At 33.6% G+C, this 15,154-nt stretch overlaps 1 protein-coding gene across 2 annotated transcripts in view; it reads left to right on the plus strand.

Moving 5' to 3' along the window:
• The window catches only part of LOC118266894 (uncharacterized), a 53,834-nt gene that overhangs the window by 28,873 nt on the left and 9,807 nt on the right, over positions 1-15,154 (plus strand). The window lies entirely within an intron of this gene.

The raw sequence follows: 15,154 nt of genomic DNA on the forward strand, positions 1-15,154 counted from the left end.
TACGTAAAAAATGCTATATCATGAACATATACGTAAATAAGCACAATTTCTCTTTCGTGCATCGTACAAAAGTAGGAAATGATCACAAAAATGTTACTTAAAATTTTCAGACGTATGGTCTATAAACCAATATCAATTATTATTATTAACAGTTAAAAGGTAGGCGTTGACGCATACCACTCACATTCCTCTAACGCTTCCCATGCAAGTCTGCAAGGCCGCAACGAATCGATGGTGACCATAAAACAATGCCCATGAACCACCAAACCGTATAATTATTAATAATTGTCTTTATTAATTCTATGTACTGTATTAAACTGGTGCAAATATAAGGGTGACCATGAGTTGCGAAAGCAATGCCCGCCGTGTCATGGTCGCGATACAATCGATTATATGACAAACGATTGATATTGAAAGATATTTCGATAGCGTATCGACTAAACGTTTTTATTGTGAATTAATTTGTCCGGCACAATACTACCTACAGTCATCTGAAACCAGGAAAAGTTTTCGTATAGATCCGGTTTCTATTAACTGCCTATGTAAAAAATATCAGCCTGTATGAATCAGGAATTAAATTACAGACATATTTTTTGTGTCTAAGTATTTATTTTTAGATTGTATCTGTCAGACATTTTGTTAACATTATAAATATGAATATAATATTAACTACACTTAGGTATTTAATTCCTTCAGATTTTTTTTGTAGTGAATTTCCTTGAATGGATTTTGATGTGAGTTTTTTCTATAAAACTCTGTACTCTCGTACTATTTGCTTAAGACATTCACTTACGCTGTTGACCACCATTCCATAATTATTTTAATAGCTACTAAACATATCCTATATGTACACAAACTGAATTAAGGTCGAGGACCCTGAAATTACGAAATGCAAGCAGGCTAGCTATTTTTTGTTACCAAAATGTAGTCGACCTCTACACACAAGCTATTTTAAACTATATAATTATTGTAATTTAAGTTTGTTTTTGCGTGCCAATTGTCTCAAGTGGGTCACATTGCATCTATTGTCAATTTTCACACACGTACTGATGTCATCTACATATTTGAAATTGTTTACTTCTTTGTATAATTTTATTTTTCTTTACATTAATTACCGGCCGCTTTATAATAAAGCACTCATATCTTATATAAAAATATAAATATTCGGAAGATTAGTGTGAATTGGGTTTTATTGTCTACGCTTTAGCGACATCTTAAATAGATTTTTATTCTTTTCAAAATATATTATTTCACCGTGTTTTGCATTGTTACTATATGTATGCAAGCACCTAGCTTCACCGACGGACCGACTGACAGACTATTATTTGTTTGTTGACATTTCAAAAGTACCTATATATGGTTTAATTGAAATAAATGACTTTATGTAATACACATTTAGAAACTTAAACAAATATATGACCAAAAACGAAATTTCTCGCAAACATCTACCAACCACCACACGATTATAAGATTAATCCTTATAAGTATACCAATAACAATAACATGTCGTAATCATTTAAAAGTTGGCAATTATTAAATGCGCTCGTTACAAAGTAGAGCAATAAAAATTGCTAGCCGCCATAATGGTTTTAAAGCTCATTATTTGATGCAAGCGCTTCCCTTTATACTTGTGTTTCCAAACAGTTTAATCTTTTGTTTATGCACAATGAGACACAAGATGGAGGTGGCAAGCGATGATAATATGAGTACTAATCATGTTTCACTAAGTTTTGTAATGTCGTAATGTTCTTGGAAATCGAAGTTAAGTCTCTTACTGCCTAATGGTTACTTAAACTATTCCTTAGTAACGATTTTGTTCCGAAAGCAATAGCTAAGGATTGGGTTAAGTAACCATTAAATAACTCTGAGTACATCAGTTAGACTAGGTACTGTTTGTTATAAAAAAGTAGTATATATGTATATATATATACATGTATATATCCATGCCGACTTCTACATAAATATAACGACATATATAATATGTATACCTACTGTTTGTCAAGTTAAGAATAACATTCACTTACTTATTGTATAAAATCTAAAAGTGGTTAGATAAAATCAGTAATCAGTATGTATTGTCAATCATCGTTTATTTATACATATTTGGACTTCAATCATTAAATTAAATCTAATATTATACAGAAGTTGTTTCAATGTTATTACATGCGTGATTGTGCAAATCTAATGAACTTATCCTTCATTTATTTGTCTGTCTGTCTGTCTGATTGAATCAAAATGGTAGTCACCTCCGCCGTCGCTCAAACTTTAAACCACGCTCTTGGATACAGTGCGCGACCACAATTTCACGCGTCTTGCGCGTACGCACCTCAACCGCCTACCGGGAGCTCGTTACAAAATATTATAATACCCACTTTTAACTATTTATATAAATATGTAAATTATCATACCCGTAGGTGGCTAATTTATGTATTTTGTAATCAATTTACGTGTAGGCTTATTTCGTAAAATACCTTTCACTTATTAGGCCAAATTATAGTAAATATGAACTTGAAACAAATGCGTAGAGTACAAGTATGTATAATTTTAATGATTTTTTTGACCTTAGACACTGGTTGTGTTAAACCATTATAGTTAAAATAATGGGCTGCGAATTATTTTTAACAAAAGCACGTTTATGAGATTATAAAAATGTTAGTTCACATTTGAATTAACGAGTTTAACTTTAACCGATAGCCATCTTAACGATTAATTGTACTTAGTTTATATTATAGCCTATTCATTATTCAACCGTGGAAAATATTTTATTATTTGTTTACTTTTTTAACTAACTTGAAGCACTATATTTTAGAATTTAATTACATAATTATTTTTCTTCCATAATTTTGTTGAACTTATATTTCAAACTGATTTCTGATAAATGTTTTTTTTATTTTGTTCTCAGGTACGTTAATGGCTGTCTTCTCAATCCTTGTTCAGCAATAATCAGCGGCGAGTGACAGTAAGATAAGGAATTAAAAGTTTAATAAATCGTGATTACGATTATATCAATTATACGATTAATCAATTACGAATCAATTGAAATACTATTACTATTTCTGTGTATAAGTCCAAAAGTAATATTCAACATATCAATCATCATACAAGTCCATTTAAAGACTGGCTTCTACATACAGGTATCATATAATCTAACCGTCCGTCGAGCAAAGCGTTATATTGGCATTAACCACTTTAGGACGCTTTCCGAGAAACGACGTTCACATACTTAACATTTTCATTAACTACACTTAATTTCAAATAACATTAGAGATCAAAGAACATTTACGGCTTATCCCACTGATTTTAAATTCTATTGCCTAAGCAATAAGATAGAATGGAAACAGCAAAAAGTAGCATGTTTCATTCAGTGCTATTTGCTTTCAACGTCCGTCCGTATGTCTAGGGAATAAAATTCAGAATAGGTTGTGTAAATAGTAAATAGGCTTATTGAAATGTCTTATGTTACTTCGAATGGAGTATAAAACAGTACCAAGTAAGACCAAATAGGCGAACATTAATTCTACGTATCTTTGCTAATTGTCGGGCCCGTGAGAACGCCGCGGTGGCCAAATAAAGAACTAATTGTAGCAGTTCCAAGTTTGAATAAGAACAAACTTTTTAAATATGGCCGATGGTTATGATATCGTGATCTAATGGTATCGGCGTGTTTAAAGTACTGGCCAGGATTTCAAGGTGACCCCGATTTCCGTCACTGATTTCGAAAAGGATATAGAATGTCCTGCAATTAATTACATATCAATATATTAATCATGTATGAATTTGTGGTTATGGTCAGAGGTAATTAATTTGTTGGATTAAAAAAATAAAACCAACATTATCAGCATTCTAGTTAATTAATTAAACAAAGTGGTCGATAAAAATATCTGAGTAAACGTATCCTGTAGGTACGCAGTTATTTATTAGGCATGCAGCTTAGTAGGCGGAAGTTTCGTGTAAAATACGATAACGAAAATTGCTCTCAATACTAAACTCGTTCAAATTGACACACCTAGGTTTCCGGATTTATTTTATCGGCTAAGTTGTCTGTTAGCTAATGGAAAGCTATTGAGCAATAAATATCTTGCAAACTTCGAAACAATTTACTAAACTTTTTATATAAACACGCGTTAAAATTTGAAGTATTTAAAGTTAAATATACGGTAGATATGTAGGTCGCATAACGTTACATATTGTTATATAACATACGTAATATCATAGATATGTGAATTTCACTTAAACAAATAAGAAGTAGACCATGAATGATGCAATATTTAACATGCTTTCGTTAACAGCATTTATTACATTCGACACACCAATTAACTACAGATTAATCATATTATATGCGTAGCAAACTCGCATCCAAATTAACTTTTTAATATTTCTGACTTCACTAACGAGGTTTATTTTATTTCTTTTGCATTAATGATAACATTAATATGCGGTATTACTACGTGACTCAATATTTTGTTGTTCGAGGAAAATCCTAGAATAAGTCTGAAGCATTCAGGACATGGAACTGCCGACTACCTAGCGGGTTTACCAGGGCTCCGACTCGAAAAGCAGGAATAGGGACGGGATGCTTTTTAGTCATTAAGAGTCTGATACTTCCTCTGGCCTCGCCCAAGGCGGGAGAAGTCATTGGATGATTTTCCCCACTCTAAAGAATAAAGCATTCAGGAAATAAAATTATAAATCACTGTTATCAATTCTAGCATAGTCTGAGAGTTGAAATATCCACTAATACAATTTAATACTCTGACTCATAATGCTAAATAAAGCAACACCAATATAAGTATATTAACCCTAGCATAAAATACATTCAGTAAGTCTAAAAAATAAAACGTGCTCAACAAATTTCCTACCCGGAAACGAAATAAACAAGTTAGTAGATAATTCACTGCTTCGAGCTATGCAGGTAGGGGCGTGAAATCGCCCGTCAAGCCTCCAGCCCGCCTAGACTGAGAACAAACATTTTCACGACCTTAAAATTGGTAATAATAGCAATTACTTGAATACAGTAGAAATTACATTTAAACGTTGTTTGTATGAGCAGGCAGTGTGTGTGTGTGTGTATGTGTTTGTGATGATGGAATAAATAATGTACTGCATAGTGGTAACGCATTCATTACTCGAAGAGGACAATTCTTTGTGTGATACACAAATTGTAGTTCTTAGTCTATGTGTGATGTGTGCCTAGATGACTTTGTTCCTGTGTTTTAAAAGCACCCACATTACAGGATACTATTGTGGATAAACAACAAAAGACTAAGCTTATAAAATGTAGAAATACTTTGTTTTTACGTTTTCATAATCATCCAAAGACTTCTCCTGTCCTGGGCAAAGTGAGAGGGAGTATCAGACTCTTACTGACTAAAAACCACCCCGTTCCTACTCCTGCTTTTCAAGCCGGAGCCTCGGTAACACGCTAGGCATTCCGCAGCTCCGATTATAGAAATACTTACATTATACATGTAGCAAACTCTATAATACGACTATATACCAAGTAGGTATGTATCCGTATAACCTAGTCTAGCATATACATAGTTCACATGAAGCAGGTATCATAACATTTATAAACGAGTATCTTCGAAAGATCCTTGCTTAAAGGTTATTTGTACACGATTAATGAAGTACTGAATTACTTCGATCCCAAGATTAGATCTTCGAAATGTCTAATTCTGTATCTAATCGTGAATCTAACATCAAACAGGTAGGCACGGCTTTTTTAACAGGACCGTTATCTACAAATAGACATGTGTTATTATGAAATAATTCATGTAAAAAATAGCTAGTCTGAACTGAACAGAAGATATACTTTTGTTTATTCCAGTCAGACGGTAGGATGCCGTGATGGCCCGGAGGTTTGCATAAGGGTGCAAGTTGGAAATACCAATATGACTTTTTTCGAGTTATGTGTACTTTTTAAAATTATCAAGACACCCCGGACAGACTTTTAGAAACAACAATTTGTGGATCATTTAAAGAATGGTTTTATATGGGAAACGTAACAAACACATTGTGTAGCTGCCGATCATTCAACCAATGAATGCTCACACAAAATGCCACTCATGCACATTATCCATTCTCATTATAGATTAGTTCAGGATCATTTAGTACTTTGACTGTAGTAATCATTTAGTGAACTGACAAGTGTCAAAATTTATATCAATCCTATAATTATTATAATTTAGTTTTCTACGTCTCTTTGTATGCAAGCACTAAGTGGCACTTGGTTAGAAACACTCGTTTTGTTGCAACCACTTTTAATTAAAAAATGTTGCTTCAATTGTAATTAGAAAAATAACTCACTACATTCAATAATAATTATATTATTAGGTAATAATAATAAATAAACAAATAGGTTATAATATACAAGTAATAAGACGTGTTTTATAAATTAATAATAGCAACTAACCAACACAATCAATTACTACGAAGCCAGTTCACAATTAGGTTTGTAATTTTTTAGACTTTTTAGCTTGGCTAACCAATAATAACATATTATTATAGACTTGTGTGTATACAATCAGTCAAGTTATTTAGTATACAGGTACCTACAGACAATAACTATAATTTGACTACTGAGCCGACAAATAGTTAGACAAGGTATGGTCTCGTTAAGCATACAATCTACATACAATGTCATGAACAAATATGTATGTATATGTGATACCTTTTACTTGCCTGACTTAACTTACACACAAAATTCTCTAATCCTCTCTTTTTATTATACAACCTGTTTGCTTAGTTCCCAAATAAAAGGCCAGCTAAGTTCAGTTGACAACAAAAGGCCCCGTGCCTACAAATTAGTAACGTTTTCCTATCGATTTATTTTATTTTGAAAGTGTACTCACTTTCATTGGCTTTCTTAGAGACATCTGTCCACACTTTGTAACATAACTTTCTATCAAAAATGTTGCTACATTACTTTAACTTTGTTGCAATCAAAGAATCACGTTGCGTGTTTTGACTTTATATGTTTTAAACACGGAATAAACACTTAAGGCGGTTGAAAGTGAAGTGAAATAGAGAATTAATTAAAAGTATACCGTAGAGCTACAAGATATCTTGAGCTCCAGACTGCCTAGCGAGTTACCGGGGCTCCTGCTTAAAATATATGAGTAGGATCGGGATGGTTTGGTCAGTAAGAATCTGATACTTCCTCTCGCCTTGCCCAAGGCGGAAAAAGCCAATGGATGATTTCCTCCCCCTTTAAAAAAAGAGCTACAAAATAGAGCTGGTTATTAATATTCCTAAAAAGTCGCTTATTGAAGACAAAACTCATAATGTTATCAACAAAGTCTTTTTAGTGTACTTGTTACACACATACACACACAATTATTTACTCCGCACCCAGCCTTTTATAAAGTCCCCAATCCAATAAGATTGCATAAACACCAAACAGATCCAAACTAGTTCAGAATATAATAAATAACAAATAAACAACAACAGCAACAATAACAAAAATCTACTTATCATTGTCAATCAACATTGCGTAGGTATCTCTAACTATTTAAACAAAAAAAAAACTGCTCCAGTAACTGATTCGCTTATAAACACGTTCATGCAATATTACGCAATTTGAAGGAACAATGCGCTAACAAGAAACTATGTATATTGTAGTGAAAGTGCGGTGATGATAGTAAAGCAGCCACTGACTGGGTGCGTGTACGCAACTAACAGATCGTAATTATGCGCCATGCTGTTCACTTTGAATATTAATAACGACATCAAGTCGCAAGCTCTTAGACTAGGATATAGTGCTATGAATTAAGTTATACTCCTACATAAATTAGTGATAGATGTATAAACAGTAAATGAAACGCAAGAAAGTGCTACAATTATTTAATTCTATTAAAACACCCAATAGCTCATTAACTTACGCTATTGATAGGTAAGTTTAGCCAACCAAATAAAAAAGTAAGTAAATATTGATTTTCAAAAAAAAACGTTGCTATCATTGCATAGCATACATTTCCCATTCAACTTGAATAAACCTTCTTGATTCTAAATTTATTATTTATAACTGTTTGACAAGGAACTCGACTAGATTCAAGCTAAGCTAGAGGCTATATACTCTTGATTCAATTCCGTAATTGATTTTACTTTTAACAATAAGTTTATTACAGTTCCAATCTCATCAGAAATGAAATAATTAAAACTTCAATTCTTCCTTATCTCCATTTTGATCAAAGAAAACTTTCTTCGATTATTTATACAATCATACAGTCACTCTTACATAGCCCGAACTTCCTCTAATAAAACTGAGCCTACAATAAAACGCTTTCAATAAAAGCCATGATTACATAACATCCTATATACATTATCCATTACTATGAACAACACCATATTACATGAACATAATCAAAGAAAAAAAAAGAAAAACTAATAAAATGGAAAGTTCAGAACAACACTTTCACCGTTTCTGATTGTGATCAGAATCAATTTAATTGTTAACATGCATGAAATAAGATTAAACAGCTAAGTAATCTATTTGATTTCACCTTTCGTTAGCGACTTTATAATTACATATTTACTGAGTAAAGTCTGTTATTCTGTTTGTTTAACTCTCTATTAAACAACCGCTAAAATAAGCTTGCTGAATCATTCGTATCTACCAATGTATCATATCTACCAATAAGTGCTAATTACGTTTGTATTGCACCCAGATGCATCTTTTGTGATCACTTACGAATTGATTTTGCCAATAAATGTAGTCTTTTTTAAGTTACTAACTTTATTAAATAAAAGACCATAATTATTCATTAAATTCGAGCAACTCATTTTTAAAAACATACATTAAAAAATAAATAAATAAGTACAACTTATTATTACATACATTTAAATAAACAAAGACAAACACCAATCATAAAGATAAAATAAACTACCCAGATTAAGCTGTGAACACATTGAGTAACAGACATAGTTACAACAATGTCTATATGGACCTAAACGTATCAACTAAGCCTTGGAACACACGAGCTGACGTGTGAACTTGCCCAAGCAACGGTGTTCGTGCGCAGATCATGAACTTACCTAACTAAGGTCACTACTGCATATCAGATTACTGAATTCCACGCTTAGATATAAGATAAAGTCACAAGGAACATGCTGTTGGTATTGACTAACTGTCAAATGTAACATGTAGGCACAAAGGAATATTAATTTGCCGTGTGTAACATTCTTGGAAGATTTAAAGTGTGCCCAGAATGTTCGTTCATTCTTATGAAAACTATACAACGATTCAACGTATGAAATCGTATATCTTTCTTAATTACTAGGTAGACGGGAAATTAATAGCACAATACCATTCCTTACAGACAACATAATAGTGAAAATAGCACGTAATTATCAAAGTAAAGTAACTAAATACGTACAATTATATTAGGATATACCGTATTATATTTTCCTCGACGTTTTCAATTAATGAAAACCAGCGGCTTCCGTACCAGCCCTGTATAAACGTACAATTAGCACCAAGAAACGCTTATGTATTCATAATTAGAGCATTCCTTCAAGCCAACAATCAAGTACTCGTGCATCGATGAAACTACACTGTTATGCTACTTCCAGTACAATGAGCGCGATTAAGACGTATACATTATGTACATAATTTATTAGTCACACCTCGTAAGCCCACTAATAAGGGTCTGAAGGCTGTCTGTCAGTTTGAATGCAGAATTTGACAGCTAAAGTCACTAATAAATTGATTTCTTGTATAAATATTTAATTTTATTTCGACAGAAGCAATCAAGTTTGCTGTGTATAAAGTATCTAACGGAACCTAGTGTTTTTATTGCGAATAGTAACGACTTCACTCTTTAGTAACAGATGTAGGGCATGCAATGCGGGTTTTGAATTACAAAATTGCGTTTGTAATAAAACTCTATCGACTTCTGTAAACCATTGCCTAAATAAGGAAGTATGACAGTTTAAAACGCGCGCATTCAATTTCTTGAATAAACGGACAAAGCGAACAATGTTCCCGCGACGTGGTGATCTGTTCTCTGTTACATAAAACTGATCTGAATACACCTCTCGTTGGCGAGTCGGTGATTTAAATCGTTTATTTGTAATCGATACAGTACTTGTGACCAATCGCCGTGACAGACGGTTGACATGGGACAGCGAACAAATATATCACTTTACGGACATGTCATTAAGCGGAGAGTTACTCTGTTAGCTTCTAAAGTGACTGTTAAAGTAAGCACTTTCACTATTTCCGCACCAGCAAGCTCGATGCCTCGATTGTTAGGTTTCAGGCGGGGAAACTTCTGTTCCTTACTTTACAATAAACTTTAATCCCAAACCAATAATTTTAACTGATCTTAGAGTTTCTAGTGCATAAACATTGACTTTCTACAACGGACGGATTTTCCAAAATGACTGGCATTTAATTGAGAAAGATATCGCACTCGGTTTAAAAAAAAACACTGATCATTGTCATGAGTGGATGGTTTTTGACATGTACATATATTGAATACACCTTCTTGATATCTGATCTGACAATGCATAACTAAATGAATATTTTATAAAAATATTTACGAATAAATATTTTTAACAAGCAATATTGTACTCTCGTCACACCACACTAGGTTTCAAATTTAAAATAAAATATTTACAAAATACATGTATATTTGTAATACCTATTAAATGAAACATTCAATTTTGCAACCAATGCGTAAGGTATTAGGTACCTTATTTGTATATCATACAAAGTTCCAATATTATACAACATACAACCAACCCTTTAATTACCGTTTGACGTTATCTCAACTCTCGTTTTAATACCTGGTCTGGATAATCACCGATTTCAAGACAAGCAGAGCCGTGGGTAGAAATATAGCAAGAAATATGAAATGACGGAACACTATGATTTCTAAGTTTAATATACAACGCAATCAACATTCGTAGATAACAAGTAGTATATCACTACATAGTAGTATAAACAAACTACGCAACGGCTTTTGATGCGGTTTTGGAACACCGTGGTGGTCACCGGTGACCGACGTTAGCGGAAGATTTGCCTTCAACAGTTTTCTATTGGCAGTTAAAGACTAGAAAGAGTGATTCAAGAGAAATGTTTATATGTATAATACATGCATAATATATCATCATTGCGGATCGCTAGTAGATAATTTAATGTTTGAATCGCAACAAAATAAAATATAGGAAATAAATAGTACACAAGAAAAACTTAACTGAATTATAAACGTTTGAGTTGATAATTACTTCACAGTTTTGCAATCACTCAGACAGCGTGTAATCGAATATTTAAAAAGCTTAGTAATCATCTGGTTATACCTAAAGAAATAATCAACAAGAGTTTGTGTTGCAACTAATTAGCGGGTCATGCAGAAATAAAATTAACGCCTTTAAGTGATACTAAATGAAACCCAATAACTGGAAAACTTCACAAAAAGTCTCACGGTAAATAAGTGAACGAAATGTCACCTTAACAAGCCTTTCAATTGTCGTCTAGCTTTTAAAAAAAAATACTTTACATTTTTTACAATTACAAGATACAAAATTGAAATTTGAGATAGACTACCTTAATTTATAATGAGACGAATCGAGTGTAATGAATATCTATTTTATCTGAATTATACCTAGGTTCATACATACATAACCTCACACCTGTTCTCTCATGTTGGTAGGTAGAGACAATGATACGCCAGTTGCTACAAATTTTCCATACTTCTTTCACAGTCATCGGTCTTTTCATGCATGCTCATCGGTTAAACGTACACCCGGGAACTACTGCATCACCAAAAAAAAAATCCACGACAACAAAGAACGCGGTCAACACTGTAAATAAACAACACAACACTCCATTACACACAACATACATCTTTTTGGACAGTAAAACATGGCCTTGCCCAACAATTATTGTAATTTCCACGTTTTTTGTGAACACCTCGCCTCATAACGTGGTTAACGACGTATATAAAGGGGCTAAACAATCAAGTAGAACGATCGATGATTGATTTATTTCACAAACTCCACATACATATTGTTCTATCAACGAGTAGGTTGCACTACACGCCACGTTTTTTCTTCATGCACACTTGCCAAGTGGGTCGCTAATTGAAAATTGTGTGGGTAAACTTACGACCTTTTATGCTTAATAGCACCTTATCAATCAATTTCCGCCCACGAATTCTTACACGCGATTTTCTATCTTAAGATCATTTAATACTTTTAAGGAGCGAATATTACACTGATTATAATCTACAGTTTAAACATTTATTTTACCATACAAGTCCGCCTTAAGGCTATAATCAAAACGATAATTCGCTTTCTTATATAATTGTACGGAGATAAAATACCAAGCAACGAAAATATCCAACATAATCTATTATGTGAACTGTCAGCGCTACCATTAGCACATAGCTAAGTAGCCGGTTCAATTAATCTATTGCGGTCAGAACAAACCTTACTTACATAGTAGTATTATGTCATCTCATTTCTATCGCACCATTAAAATACCACAACTGTTGAATACGCAAATAAAGAAACTATTAAACTGTATATTCTATGGGTATGCACATAACACGACTAAATAATTAAGCCTCATTTAAAACCATTACTTTGAAAGCTTGATACCATCTCAAGAGGCACTCTATCAAGCCACATACGTCTATCAGTACAAAAAGATCTATGTGGGTAAGGAAAAAAATCATAACTGTGGTTGCATGCTCGTATGCGTTCAGTAATGCTATCATTTAACTAAACACATAAAGTGTAATCGTGTAACGGTACAGTAATAGTACTAATAATCCGGTGAACAGATGTGCTCACGAAGACGATTAGATGAACGGAACGAGTCATCGGCAAAGCGAATCGCAAACAACTTGATTGAATGCAAACACGTTTCTTTGAGCATGGCTATTGAGTTGCACCAATGTTTCGATGCAAATCTTGTGTGGCCAATATACCAATGTTTGAAAACTTTTAGTCAGTCAGTAACCCAATTGTTTCGATACACGAGACACTTCGCTTCAAGCTTCCTTGTGCGAACTAAGAAGTGAAATTCTTTTCCAGAGTCTGTTTCCGGATATGTATAATCTGGGTGTCTTCATGACCCGAGTGAATAGGTTAAAACGTCAATACATTAAATATAGAAAAAAGCTCAGGAAATACAAAATCGATCGCAAAAAATATTTTATTACTTTATTGAAAATGTTTTCCAAGAATACTGTTTTAATCTAGGCTTCGATCCCAGGAACCATATATTCACAATCACTAGATCAACGAGGCGTTTAGCTCTAGGTATATTTCACGTTCATTAAAATATAATAGACATTATTTAAATTCCAACCCACATTATCATGTGGTGATTTCATTATAACTTGCTTCATGATTTTACCTCGACAAACTCAAAATTTTGCAAGTTTACTAACTGACCTAATAAATCGTTTCTTAATCAATTTCGCACTGAAACGAATTTGTAAAGTAGAATCCGAAACAAAAACGGAATTGACTCAAAAAATATTGCTCAAAACACGAACATTTCGAAAACCAAAACATTTCCCTAAACATTGCACCTATTATTTGCTGTTACTTAAAGCGACGTGAGGAAGAACTACACAAAAGTGTGCAAGAAAATTTCCTACAGACGTTTAAGTAACTAGACCAAAGTAGCTTCATATTATAGATTAGTCATGTGCAATTTTTCCGTAATCGTTCCGTAATCATCTTTAAACATTTCCGCGAATGGTATGTTTTACGCATTATGCTGCACGTTACATCCAGTGTTTAGGCGAAAAGAGAAATCCTCGGGGGCTGATTGGCAACCACAAGGCGACCGCAGCAGCTGGCACTAAATTAATCTCTGATTAGATAGCAACAATTTATGCTCCTTATAAATAAGCAATAAACTAGATCTAAGTAGCGGCAACAAACTTATTGGGTGGCATATTTATGCAACTAATGAGCGGGTTTTGTGGTCTGTACTTACTGAATTCTGATTACGTACTTTCAAAAGGTGTGAACCACGTGATATCAATTTGCTGAACTGTAATACCTTGATGCTATGATCTCTATTTATCCGAAAATTGTTTGTAAGATTAAAATCATTGAAGTATCTAGTATCTTTAACTTAAAGTTGTTAACTTAAATAGGTCAGTACAGTAAACAACACTTTCCTAACACCTTATACTGAAATACTTTAATGAATGATTTATTTAGGCATTAATAAACATAAATGCCACTTTTAATTACCTATGCAATACGAGAAGTAATCTCCACCAGCATTGCTACAAGCAACACGATCCATCGATTTAGAAAACGAAACACGCGACTCGTAATTCGAAATAATAACCCTTCTGATAACCCGCCTGTAATCGCCGGCGCCGTAACGAATCGCCAGCCAATGTTAGTGTTTACCAATAAGGAAATAAAAGTATCAGTCACCTCAAGGCTCTTGGACCTAAACGGTTCCACAAAAAACTAGCAAGTTCGTTCAACGTATTGTTATATGTTCCGCAACCAGAATAAAATTGAACAGTTTTTGTTGCATATCTACAAGTTAATAGTTTATAATAGTCGGTTGCGAAACGTAAACGCGAACAATGCGTGGTTCGCAAGCTATTCGTGGAGGAACCCTAAAAGGTATCATTACAGAAACCGGTATCACATCACTACAAATATTGAGCAAACATTTATAATAATGTGGTAATTGAACGATCGTATCGGACTGCGTAATGTTCAATTAATGCTTCGAGAAAACTGTAACGGTGGACTAGGAAGTAAAGTCCCTTTAATTTAAGGACGCGAGACCGCACGTTACGAAAACTTCGTGACAACAAGTCTTGTAACCATTACACGGGGGCCTGCTGTACAGCATTTGCATTAACGCACCTGTCGAGACTCAGTACCGACTTATCTAATAAACTTATCGTCAGTACCTACACATTCAACTGCTGTCAGTTCTTGGGAAAATCGTTACAGATTCGCGATCATTCGTTCCACTTAAAATACCTTCGGAACGCTTGTAATTTACACGTCTTTTATCTCCATTGAAACATCTGTGTTTATGAGTTATGTATGCCAGTCATTAATCTTTAGTTCTATGGTTTGATTTTGCGATAGCTTTACTTGCGTATTTAGGTTTTGGTGAGTAGGCTGCGAGAGATATTAGTGTAGGTTCATTATT

The sequence above is a fragment of the Spodoptera frugiperda genome, chromosome 23, assembly GCF_023101765.2.
Source record: "Spodoptera frugiperda isolate SF20-4 chromosome 23, AGI-APGP_CSIRO_Sfru_2.0, whole genome shotgun sequence".
In the NCBI taxonomy this organism is placed as follows: domain Eukaryota; kingdom Metazoa; phylum Arthropoda; class Insecta; order Lepidoptera; family Noctuidae; genus Spodoptera; species Spodoptera frugiperda.